Here is a 12,664-nt window from a genome sequence, read left to right as displayed (position 1 = left end):
AGTTTAAAAAAATCATATGAGATGAAACATAATATAGGAAAGAAGGCAGTTCAAGAGACAGGGGGTATAAGCAGTCTGTGAAGCACATTTCTTCTGCTTCTTGGTTTATACTCAGTTTACACACTTGCTATAAACAGGTCTAAGTTGCAAAACTTGCCTCTTGATTTTTCAGAACCTGAAGTCTGAGGCTTGCTTGCTGTGCAAGTTCATTTCTAGTTTGGGGGGGACACAGCTTCTCTCTTCCTTTCCTTCTTCCTTCCTTTCTTCCTTTCTTTCTTTCTCTCTTCCTTCCTTTCTCTCTTCCTTCCTTTCTCTCTTCCTTTCCTTTTTCCTTCCTTCCTTCCTTCCTTCCTTCCTTCCTTCCTTCCTTCCTTCCTCCCTTCCTTCCTTCCTCCCTTCCTTCCTTTCTCTCTTCCTTTCCTGTTTCCTTCCTTCCTTCCTTCCTTCCTTCCTTCCTTCCTTCCTTCCTTCCTTCCTTCCTTCCTTCCTTCTTCCTTTCTTCTAAATTGCATAAAAATTTAAAAATGTTTAGAATGCTACTGCAGCATGATGTGCATGTTTATATAACTATCATTTGTAAAAAAAAAGAGAGAAAGAGCTTTGAACCTGAGCCCTCCTAAACAATTTTTCTTTCAGGGAGATGAAATAATGAAAAATACTTGGTTAAACTGCTGGCCAAACTCCTATTGTTTGTACCACTCCTAGAAAAGACCCTGGGGAGCAGCAGTGGAATCTGTGCTATTGATTGGCTGGTTAAATAGAGGCCTATTAGATTCAGACAGGCTAGATTGATTATACAGCAGCAGAAGGAGCTCAGATTCAGAGCTGAGTGAATGTCAGGGTGAGAGAGAGAGAGAAGAGAGAGCGCGCATAAGAGAGGGAGACTGTATGTACTATAGCATCAGTATGTGACTGCTGGTGCCTGATAACAGTGATACCTAGCTCCTTCAGTGGACAACTCGCTGAGCTACCTTTTTGCATTTGCAAGAGGATGCCAGCTCTAAGCCGGTACAACTGATAACAGACTGGACCTTGGAATAGTTCATTTTATTTATAATTGCATCTCTTAATGCTCTGCATGTCTGAAGAAGAGGCTTATTACAGAAGACAAAAATTCATCCTGTCCCCTTAGCTCACATAGTACTGACGATATACAGAGTTTGATCTTCCAGGTAAGGAAATTATCCTTTGCTTTTCTGAGCAGCAAAAAGAAGGAATTATTCTTTTTGTATTTTGCATGTTAAATACAGGCTTTAGCATTTGTGTATAGAATGCACTTAGATTTCTTTAATTCACAGATGGAATATATCAAATACTATGTATACTCAAAGAGAATTAAGAGCAAGACATCATTTATGCATTGAATTTATTATACTTAACCCTTTGAGCAAATGGGAGTGAAGCAGCCAGCAAAGACGATTTCTAACTACTTGTGTGATGTTTTAATCTAACCTGTCCCACACATGCTAAGCAGTCTGGAGCTGTAATAGCACACAAGCTCCCTCATATTATTAATTCCTTATTTTTCCTGTTGTCAAACCAGGCAGGGAGAACATTTAACTAGAGGATTTCTCAGTGCTTGTCAGTAGTTTGAAACAGAATGTTTTTTGACTGCAAGCTTACCTCTGCTGCACAAACATGACCTGCCTTAAATAATACGGCATTAGACTGCCATCTTTTTATAGATACTGTAGTTATTGCTAACATTCTGCCTGCAAAGCAAAGATCAAGGCTTATGACCTGAAATATGTATCCTAGGATGTTCAGTTATGCTGTACTGCATGTTCAAAGTAGACATCACATGGGCACAGTGCTTGTTTTCATGTGACATTGACACCACTGTCTGCTAACAGCCAATGCTCTACATAAACTTTCTACACATCTTTTCCTCTGTCTGTGACAGAAATGTTTTTGCTGTCTCTGTGGAAGCTGATAGGTTAAAACAAAAATAATCCAGCTTTTGGTTACACAGCAAGCCAGGAAGTTGATTGACTTGGGGTTGACAGGCTATGGGAGCATAAAGCTAAGAAGCCAGCACCGTGACTTCATTAATAACACATTCCTTCCAACTAGTGATAATCGGTACCACCTTCCCCATCAGTTTGCAACCTCTGCTCCTTGATCCAAACAGCAAGGAATTTTTGGTATAGCATCTACTGTGATTACTCCATCTGAGTGAAATAGAGTCATCAGTCTATTAACCCAAGCATTTAAACAGGTTGTCACACAGCCAAGTACAACTTTCCAATGGGTTGTCCAAATAAGAAACTGTCTATAGCAGGTTATTGCTGCTAGACTAAACACCTAACTGTAATCAATTTTATCTGATGGCAAACATATCACAAACACAGGAAAATCACTTTCTTTTCTTCCTCTACCCAGATACTTTTCTATAAATTTCTATAGAGCACCATACTCAAATACTTAAAGATATCACAAAATCCCAGATGTGAAGTGAAATTCCTACAGTTACCAAAATAATTATTTGTAATTTGCGAAAGGCATGAAAAATGCTGGGAACTATAGGCATATGTAGAATTTTTGGGGCGAACAATAATTTGAAGGAAAGGGGTGCCTAAGTGACCTCATGAACAAAGTATACAAGGCTTAAGAGCCAGCTTCAGTATCTGTGATGAATAAATATTAGCAAAAGCAAAAAGTAAACTGATTAACCCAAACCAAAGGCTTACTTAAAATAAAGAATCTGTACTGTATTATTTCTTTATATTTTCTCTGTGAATAATGTCTATGTCTTTTTTTATAGACACGATGCAATTTCAATGTTTCCTTTGAAATTCTTTCCAGGTAGCAAGAAAGTCTTTTGGAGGTAAATTTTCCCTCCTTAGCTTTCATCCATTGGTATTTTACTCCATAAGCAGGGCTTTCAAAATTAGTGAAAGTACTATCAAGAGGTGAGGACTGCATATGTTGAATAGAAGTGTCATAATCTGTCCATAAATAATGGTGAGAATCTCCCTTTATGTTTTAATTAACTGACCAAAAGTTTTAACAGGAAGACAGAGACTTTGATATCAAAAGAGTTAGATCTACCAAATATGGACAGAATTTTGTAAGGAGCTAAGCTAATTGAATGCCAAATTCACCTTGCCACCTTGCAAAATTTAAGGCCTTTCTCAAAATATTTAATATGCAGTTTAACTTGCAAAAATAATCCCTTACACACATTCAAAAGCTTTCCTATAGACCTTATTCATCACTCTTCTCTCCAAAAAGCCATTTACTGCGCCTGTTCTCTTTAAATATACCTTAAGAACTCACAAAATTTTGTGATTGAAATAACAGAATTAGCATGATTTTATTTCCAAAGGTGGTGATACAATTCTCTCCAGATTAGTATGTCTGTATTCAGTACATCCTAACATGAAATTCATACTAAAAGGTATTTATTTTTGTAAAGAGAGTATTCCATTTGAACTTTTCTTTTAATGAAAAAGCAAATCAGAAGCCCAAACAACTAGTTAAGCTTATGCTCATGAAATATATTTTTGGTTTCCACATTAAAGATTTATTGTGTAAGCATCTTCTTTGGTCAGTTGTCAGTTTCAGGTAAAAATAACTGAAAAAATCTAGAATCAAAAAGATTAAGAGGTTATATACTACTAATTGTGCATTTTCTTTTGAGTCTAGAATTTTGTTAATCCAGATCTTTTGCAACACTTCAAACTGATTAATTTGTATCAAGAAAACTAATTTGGTCTTTCTGAAACTCATTTTTCTTTGCTTTCCAGCTTGAACTCACAGAAAGTGAAATTTCTTTTTATTTTCCTAGATAACTTGAAGCCATTAGGGGGCTCTTTCCTCCTATGGTATCACACAGTAAGCAGCTTTAAACAGATACAGCTGGTTACTAGTCTCATTACCAAAAAAGCCCTGCTCGAATGAATTTATTCTCGGTGTAGATCATTTTAATGTTATAGAGCAACTAGAAATCTTTATTGATTTTTTTTTTATATGCAGATAATTAAAAGAGGATAATTCTTCCACCGCCAATTAGATGGTTATGTTTTGAAGTTACCTTGTCTCCTGCATAGGGGAAGCAGGGAATACATTCAGCAAGAATACAGTACTTTGAAGGGATCTCTGGGGTTAATAAGTAAAGATAACAGTCCGATCAGACTGAATATGAAGCACCACTAGCTCCAAAGGGCTTACATTTACTTATTTGAGTAACTGCAAACAACAGTGCAGCTACCACTGAAAAATATTACCCTGCTGAGTACTGATATATTGTACTGACGGGAACCTTAAGTATGCAGAACAGACATACTTGTCACTTATATAGCTTTCTTTCAGAAGAGCAGAATGTATGACTGGGAGTTTTGGATGACTGTTAGTTACACGAAGTGCAACAGAATGATTATACAAACATACGTACCTGGGAATAGCAGCACTGAAGTTACTGTGGACCAGATTCTAGTAGCCCTTCTTCTGCCCATTATTTCTTTAGTAGTTTCTCTAATATCATGAACCGCTGTTCTATTTCAAGAGAGTAAAGCAGTGTACCCGGAATTAGTTGCAAAATTAGCCCTTTGTATTATTTGTTGTAGGAGACAGAAATAACTAATCAATGGTCAAATGCAGATTAAATAAAAATTAGTAGATCTGTTACAAAACGACAAGTTGGCTGCAAATACTGCCTGATGTCAGTTCAACTCCTGCAGAGAGCTGCAAACAATTTGACAATATTGAACTTTAAATTCTGTCATCCCACATAGGTGATTTTCCTTACCCTTTGAAACACTTGCCCCAGTGCAGTATCAGAGATACAGTTCTAAGAGCTGAATAATCCCAAGGATTTCAAAAAATATATTCATAAATCTGATTACCAAAAAGTCTTTGTATTTGGCTCACAAGAAAACATATTTCCATTTAAAAATAGTAAGAAATACATATAAATGATTTTCTAAACTTTATAGCTGCTGCAATAAAATCCATTTTAAACTCAGTATTAATCTATCTTCTGTTGAAATTGAGACTTAAGATGACATTGCGGGTTCAAGGAATGATAAAATGACAATATGAGGGGAGGACAGAAGACATATAGGTGTCAAAATACATGTGAAATAGTTGACCACCTGTTCTAGTAGTTTTGAAGAATTTTCTTATTCCTGCCAACCCTGAAGGAGAAAATTTCATGTTGTTGAATGACTCCCGTTCCCAACCAGCTTGTTACACTGTCTCCATCTGCCGCCTCCAAAAAACCACCCAAACCACCCACAACAAACCAGAACACCAAAACCAAAAAAAGTTATTTCTTGGATCTACTACAGATCTCAATAGTCTCTCAGTGTATACATACAAGTATACAAACTTTTTTTTTTTTTTTTTTTTATTCATATGCAAGGGAAGAACTTTATTCTGTTAAACAGCACCTAGAAATTCCAACCAGGATCTAAAGATACAGTGCTTACTGCTGCATAGACAGGGAAACATTCCTAGTTCAAAGTTCATGTGGTATAATTAAAGTTGTCAATAACTGGAATACATTAAGTATTATTCTGAGAAATATAACTGACAGTTCAGACTCATGGCAGATGATCTCCAGTAACTACCATACTAGCACGTGGCAAATATAGTACCACACAAGTTAGTTTGCCATCACTGGAAAGGGGTTTCTCCACTGCTAAAAGAGGTGTAACAGTGACTAGCTTGCATTTGAAGTAATTAACAGTATGTACACAATCAGTCTGCAAAGCTGAACTGGTACAATTTACCCTCACTTTATTTAAGGCCCAAATCAGATTAAATGAATTGGCTGAAGATGAACAGAGGTCTGTGGCAGAACCAAGTAACAGAGAATGGCTTCTTCGTTGGAGCTGGGTGCCCTAGCCAGAAGACTATTGTCTTCTCTATAAAATGAAGTTTAATCTAATCGCGTGCTCTGCTTCCTTGAAATCAATGAAATTTCGTTAAAAAAAATATTAAACTCATACAGGATGCTTGCCACAGAACTTCCATGGAGTTTCACTCCAGAGGTGACTCTAATTTACTGGTTGGTTAATTTATCCTTTATATGCACACACAGAATACAAAGCACTTCGAAATACCTTTGAATGAAAATTGTTGTATACATGTAAAGTATTATGATTGTAAACAGAAATCACTCAAATTTCATCTAATGAAACCTGCAACAGTCTGGGATGCTCTATTAAGCATGAATAAATCATTTTTCTCTAATGAATGTTTAAAGATTGATAAAAAAATCTATTCTTCAGTCATTTATTCAAATAAAAAACACTTAAGATTTTTTTCCTGCTTCAAGCTTTCTTAAAATATATGTGGGGAATCATTCATATGTCTCAATGTTTGAAGTAGGCAAGAATTTTATAAAAACAATTAATGTATGTATTATCAAAACATTCTAATGACAAATAACAACTGTACAGGCTAAAACATAAATTGTGGCATAAAAAGCAAGAGCTCTTGCTTTTAATCATTTTACTGGGAAAAAAATAACATAACACAGAAAATGGGGGTCTTTCCCAACTCCTGTCTAACCATGTAACTTGCATTGAAAGGGCATGCTGCAGCTTCCTCCTATTTGCATACAATTCCTGAGTGTATATACAAATAATATCTCTATCCCTACCTATATTTAAACATGTCTGTTATTGTCTGTATTCTACATACATATACTTGTACAACCTTTATATTGAATTTGAAATTTTTAACAACATCGACATATAGAACCTGTGTTTTCTGTGTTATGTAGAAGAAAATCATAGAATCATAAAATATTCTGAGTTGGAAGGGACCCATAAGGATCACTGAGTCCAACTCCTGGCATCACACAGGTCTACCCAAAAATTTTAGACCATGTGACTAAGTGCACAGTCCAACCGCTTCTTAAATTCAGACAGGCTTGGTTCAGTGAATACTTCCCTGGGGAGCCTGTTCCAGTGTCTGACCACCCTCTCAGTGAAGAACCTCTTCCTGATGTCTGTCAAAAGGATGATTTGAAGCCATTTGAGGGTAAAAGTTATGAGAAAGCTGCCACCAAGACAGGCATATCAGCAGATCATCAGATGCCAAGATTCTATAACAAAGCATTATTTTCCCTTGACACATAAAGTATTTGGATAATGTAATCTGCTTTAGTGAGATAGTGGAAAGGCTTTGCTGTGCACCATGGAACAAAGTACCATTGAAGCATGCAGTACAGTTTGGAGACAAGCTCTTAAAATTTGGGGGTTTACTTGAATTTCAGAGTATTTAGAACTGAGGCAGAAGTGTTGCTGTCTTGCAAAACGTTGATTATGTTTGTCTCTGAAACAAAGCATGGGCAAATATTTCACTGAAAGAGAAACACAGGTCCATGCAGTACATGGAAATTGTCTATGCCAGAAAGGAAAAAAGACATCCAATATCTTGCATTTAGTAGTTTTATAAATCAGTTTTTCATGGGGATACATAGACTTTTCTGAATTCCAAGATCTTTTGAAAATATTTTGCAGTGCTTTGTTCTTCCATACTTCTTAGGAGCCAACAGTAGTTGTTAGTTCTAAGTAACACAGCAGTACTGATAGTTATGTAGGGACATTTCTGAAACCAGTGTTGTAATTTTTAACTGGAAATAAGAAAATAAGAAGAAACTCTTTGGCTTTGACACAAGCACAGGAATACGTGTAACTGAAGTGAAAATTAGTGGGCTTTTTTTTTTTTTTTTTTTTTGGCATCAGGCACAATTCCTGTATCTGGTGCATTTTCTTGAGTTTAATTAAGTAATATAAACATATCTTATTTTGTCTTTTCACTTATAACATACAATACTTTCTCAATACTGAGATCAAAAGTAAACATTTTGCAGAGAAACCTTCTCTTTTAAAGATCCTTGGGCTATTTTGAGACAGCAAATTTGAAACAGCTTCAGGTAAGCTTCTATGTTCTAAGGCACCCAGTCTTGGACGTTTGCCCATTATCACTATGCACTGTTGTACATCAAGCACTTCCTTGAAGATTTTCAAAAAACACCTTGTAAGGAAGTATAGAATTTAATTAGTAAAATTGCTGCTATGAGATTAGTGTGTACTCTTTATTACCTTATGCCAGTAAAACAAGTATCAGTGCCCAGTGTTGTTGTTGTTATGATGCTGCTTATCACTGGCAAAGCTGGAGCAAAGCCTGAAAGCTCTACAGTGCCCATTAAAAAATGGAAAACCACTCTTGTACATTGCACTGCCAGAAGCCTCTCCAGGCAGGATGTGCTGTGCAGACAGCACTTTGGGGGGCAGAGAGAATACTCTGGGGATGGGCAGGTTTCTTTTCCATCATATGTTCTTCAACTGTCACAACATACCTAAGACAGCTTGGACAACTGCTTAGTAGTTAATCCAACTGGAGTAACTTGCACATCCATGGAACCAGGTAGATGGCATCAGAGATGAAGTGGTGGAAGGATACAATTAGTAGCTTACTGTGAGATATTTTACATACCACTGGGGAAATTGTCCAAACCAAAGTTCTATCTTATTCTAAGATGACGAAGTGAAAAATCTTCACTTTTCCGGGGAGCAACTGGACAATTATTCCCCCACCCTATTTTTTTTTTTTTCAACATAAGGTGCAACCTTCTTCTGATATCTAGCTCATCTTTTCTTTTCTGTATCTTCTACTTTTGACAATCAAATAGAGGAGAAGGGATGCACACTTCTTTTCTGCTTATAATGTTTCCTAGCCTTAGCAGGGTTTAAAGTATTGTATGTTTGGATACACTTAGGTATGCAGTCTTATCCTGCCAGAAAATATCCTGGATATCAAAAAGCGTGTAAGTTTGGGACAGGCTGGGGGCCTCCGGAAACTTCTAACAAGATCTCTGTGCATGTGTTGACTTTGTTGGGCTTTTGTTGCACAAATGTTCTGCCCAAGTGCAGCAAATGCAACATGCCTGGGACATGTCAAACTTCCTAATAGCTTGAATAATTAGATCAAATGGTACTAGGCAGAGAGGAAACAACATCTGCAAAACCTATCTAACTATATTACATATCAACATATAACACACGAAAAACATTTAAGTCCTTAGTTTGATGGTTATATAATTCTCCAAGGTATTTAGATTTCTACCAATTCACTTTGTTCGTAAAAATATGAATATATATGAAATGGATAAACATCTTCGAGGAAACATCCACCAATTTTCATAAGCAAGTGTTTCTGGCAAATGTTGGAGAATCCCAGCTGCAAGAATTGCTGTCAGTTTGTGTGTTTTCATCATATGGTATGAAAAGACAATGTTTGATTAAGAAAATAAGAAGATAAGGTCTGCCACTCCTGTATATAGTAATATGGAATCCTTCCTTCATTTTTCCTTTTTTTTCCCCTTTAAAAAAAAATTGTTGAATTGTTGAAGAAAAATTGTTGAATTGTTTTGAGTTTTTTATATTGTTGTCTTTTGAATTTTTATTTTTTAAGATGTCATGAGACACTACAGCAGTAAATACTCTATATATCGATTAGGTAAATATTTCATGTGGACAGAAAATGCTCTGATCTGTTTATCTTCCTGATTCTTGTGTCTTTTGTAAAAACAGTTTACTGTTACTGGTATAAATTTGTTCAATTGCAGCATCTTTACATAAATCCTGACTTTAGGTATTAAATTATATCTACATGGTCACTCTTCTGAAGGCTTTCACTGTAGATGAAGCTTTCATCTTTTTGGATCTAGAGGCAGTTCTGTGCTTTCTCAATGTAAAAATATATCATCTAGAAAAATTCGGAATTTACACAAGATGCCTTACTCTCAGTAAGAATATATATATGAAAATACAACACATCTTACTTTAAAGCAGAAACTTCAAAACAAAACAAAACAAAACAAAACAGTGTTCAAAACTGCAACTAATGGCTCAACTAGAAGAGTTTAAAATATTCTACTTTAAAAAAAATAGCTTATTTTTGTATTTCTTTCAGGAAATAACTTTTTTTTTTTGTGTGTGTGTGTGTGTCTGTGTGTGCGTGTTTGTGTGTTAGTGTACTAATGTAAAAGAGATGTAAGAGTCTAGCAGGACTTATCAGTCAGCTCTTACCTTGGAGACAGTGGAACAGATCCCTGCCATCATTTTGTTAAGCTATCTTAAATATTAGCTTGTCATCCTGTCTTAATATGGACATGTAGTCATGCCATGTTATGGAGGTTTAAGAGAACAGCAGTGTACAAAACAAGAACATACATAACAAATGGTCTTGTTTTGGTAGTATTATCTCGATAATAAATATGTTACACAGTTGTTGTTCTGTATGACGTCCTCTTCGATCTCTGTTCTGCTACAGTTGCATGTGTATGCACAAATAAATCTCCTGTAGACTTTTCTTTTGAGATCTTAATCAGCCAAAAAATGTTACACCCATAACTGTTACTTTTATTTGAGATAAAGCGCAATATGTGCTGGAAATTACCCTCCTCCCTCCCCCCATTAGGAACACTCACACAGCTTATGTCACTGTTTCTAATCCACAGCCTACTTCTTTTGAAATCAGATCCTAAACATCATTTACCTCCAATATTATCATTTTACTCTGGTAAGAACCAGGATCATTTCCTCTGAACCAGAAAAACTGTTCTGGCATAAAGCAGCATATAAATTTTAAGAGAAATTTGTCCACTTGGACCAAAAAAAAAAAAAGTAAAAAAAAGTGAGGATTCAGAGATTTCTTGAATGTAGTCCAGAGTGAGATCAATATGCAAGTATTAGTATGCCTTCTAGTCATTGACACAGGGGGAGATGCAAATTCTCTGTAAACAAACAGTATCCAGCTAGACAGTTTAAGCATTTTCACATTGCCTCCAAATGTGTGTTTATAAGTGTCCCGATATTTCTCATGGGCTAGCACAGATTTAAATGGTTCTTTTCCATTTTCCTTCATTCTATTTCTTTTTCTTTTTTTTTTTTCCCCTCACCATTTTCCATAGTAATAGAGCACCCTGGATGAGCAAAGTAATACAGTAACTCGAGTACATAATAGGAGGTCCAGACATAAGTATTTTATCTCAAAGCATTTAAAATTGCTGGGTTTCCCATACACAAAAAAATGTCCTAACCACTGCTTTACTGCCTAATTTAGGCAAGTTACTGCTTTTCTTCTGTGTAAAAAAATAAGTACCCTTGCTTACTTTAATTTTTATCCAAGTTAATATAAAAAATAAACATTAATAGATTTTTCTGTAAAGGGCAAAGCATTCATTCTTTTTCCTGGCAACTTGAGTATCGTGGCTGTACACGCAAAGCAACACGAAATAAGATCCATATATTAGTACCATGAACTCCAAATAGGCAAAAGACTGAGAAGAACCTCAAAAGCACGTGTGTTTCCTTAGAAAAGAGCATTTATTAAATTCATGTGTCAGGGCCCTGAAGGCACTAAATAGCCCTTGATGGCCTTGATCACCTCACCTTGGACCTTCTCTCTTACCCTTTACCCATATATTCAGGAGCTGTGTTTCAGGTCAGTCCTGAGCCTTGAGCCCCTGGCCTGAGCTGTCAAAGGAGTGCTTGTCACCAGTCAACATGCAGCCATGTCTTTGCCTGCTCAAAGACCCTGCTGACCTAGTCTGAGACCTGCAAGCTGACTTCTTAGCTTGACCTTGCACCTGCCTTGTCACTGTGGGCTTGCCCAGCAATTACAGGACCTGATCTTGATCTGTGGATTGACTTTGAACCTGCCTCATCATCTCAAGCTTAGCTATGATATGGACTCTTGGTTGAACCTGGCCACAGACTCGAGGTCCATCTTGCTTTGTTTGTCTAGGCCCTTGCTGACGGCTCCAGCCCTGCCTGAAAAAGTCACCATGCTCAGCTCCCTGTCCTTCAGGGAACAGGCAGCCCGCACTGTTCCCTGTCATGAGGAATCTTGCTTAGCCTCTCATAAAGTTTTTAGAGTACATTTGAATTATGGCTCCAAGCTATTTTATTGAGAGTGGTGCAGGTTGCCTTCCATGTAATGACTTTTTATAAGAAACTGCAGAATTAGGTAAAATATCAAGTATTTGAGAGATTTATGGCAATACTGCAAGAACTGACAATCACCACCATGCAAAAATTGCAATAAGAAAGAGAAAGGTCTAAAATCCAGACATGCCTGATGATAGCTTCATGATTAAATGCAATTTTAGAGGCATTGATCTAATTAAAACAAAGAAACAAAAATATGAGGTTTAAAAATGCTAAATGCATTGGCATTTAGCTCTTATTTGCTCGTTATTTACATCACATGTTGATCTGAGTATATTTCTATCCAAATTGAAAATAGTTTTAGCCTTTAATATACATAATCATTAAAATCATTTTTTTTTTTTCCACAGGAAAGCTAAACTGCTAGCACAATCCGATGCATTATTTCTTCAACAGGAGTAAATACATCAAGATTTCCAAAACGAGGTTACAGATTTCTAGTGTGTAACTTCAAACTACCATACCTATCTCCTCTTTCTCCTCTTCTGTTCTTACAAAGAGGATGGTTCTAGGGGCATTATGCTTCTGGAGAATGACTGTAAACATCTTTCTTGTTGATATAATTCATAAAACTCAGAAAGTCGAGGATCACAGTTCAAAACATTTTTTACAGTAGCTTAAAATTTTCATGATGTAAAACGGCTTTTAATGTACATATGTCATCCAGGATGCTGGATTTACTTCATACAAAG

General features: G+C 36.2%; 1 protein-coding gene across 2 annotated transcripts in view; it reads left to right on the top strand.

The window, feature by feature from the left end:
- Positions 1 to 865: 865 nt before the first annotated feature.
- The window catches only part of CDH18 (cadherin 18), a 548,781-nt gene continuing 536,982 nt past the window's right edge, over positions 866 to 12,664 (top strand). For both annotated transcript variants that reach the window (XM_040548564.1, XM_040548563.1), the window contains exon 1: positions 866 to 1,172. The gene's annotated coding sequence lies outside the window, so the exon portion shown is untranslated. The remainder of the gene's footprint in view (positions 1,173 to 12,664) is intronic.

Source organism: Cygnus olor, chromosome 2 (genome assembly GCF_009769625.2).
Source record: "Cygnus olor isolate bCygOlo1 chromosome 2, bCygOlo1.pri.v2, whole genome shotgun sequence".
In the NCBI taxonomy this organism is placed as follows: Eukaryota; Metazoa; Chordata; class Aves; order Anseriformes; family Anatidae; genus Cygnus; species Cygnus olor.
Note: the sequence above shows the minus strand (reverse complement) of the source record. Positions and strands in the feature narration are given on the sequence as shown.